The 741-nt window shown below is 36.2% G+C and overlaps 1 protein-coding gene across 15 annotated transcripts in view; it reads left to right on the top strand.

Annotated features, from left to right (window-relative positions):
* The window catches only part of EIF4G3 (eukaryotic translation initiation factor 4 gamma 3), a 384,857-nt gene that overhangs the window by 368,066 nt on the left and 16,050 nt on the right, over nt 1–741 (top strand). The gene's annotated exons all lie outside the window — the stretch shown is intronic.

Consider the following 741-nt stretch of genomic DNA (forward strand, 5'->3'; position numbering starts at 1 on the left):
ATTTATTGTTTCTAGATTTTTTGCTGATGGCCATTCTGACTGGTGTGAGGTGATACCTCATTGTAGTTTTGATTTGCATTTCTCTAATGATTAGTGATGTTGAGCATTCTTTCATGTGTTTGTTGGCGATCTGTATATCTTCTTTGGAGAAATGTGTATTTAGGTCTTCTGCCCATTTCTGGAGTGGGTTGTTTGTTTTTTTGATATTGAGTTGCATGAGCTGCTTCTAAATTTTGGAGGTTAATCTTTTGTCAATTGCTTCATTTGCAAATATTTTCTCCCATTCTGAGGGTAGTCTTTTGGTCTTGTTTATGGTTTCGTTTGCTGTGCAAAAGCTTTTAAGTTTCATTAGGTCCCATTTGTTTATTTTTGTTTTTATTTCCATTTCTCTAGGAGAAGGGTCAAAAAGGATCTTGCTGTGATTTCTGTCATAGAGTGTTCTGCCTATGTTTTCCTCTAAGAGTTTGATAGTGTCTTTAACCCACTTTGAGTTTATTTTTGTGTGTGGTGTTAAGGAGTGTTCTAATTTCATACTTTTACATGTAGCTGTCCAGTTTTCCCAGCACCACTTATTGAAGAGGCTGTCTTTTCTCCACTGTATATCCTTCCCTCCTTTATCAAAGATAAGGTGACCATATGTGTGTGGGTTTATCTCTGGGCTTTCTATCCTGTTCCATTGATCTATATTTCTGTTTTTGTGCCAGTACCATACTGTCTTGATTACTGTAACCTTGTAGTATA

The sequence above is a fragment of the Physeter macrocephalus genome, chromosome 3, assembly GCF_002837175.3.
Source record: "Physeter macrocephalus isolate SW-GA chromosome 3, ASM283717v5, whole genome shotgun sequence".
NCBI lineage: Eukaryota > Metazoa > Chordata > Mammalia > Artiodactyla > Physeteridae > Physeter > Physeter macrocephalus.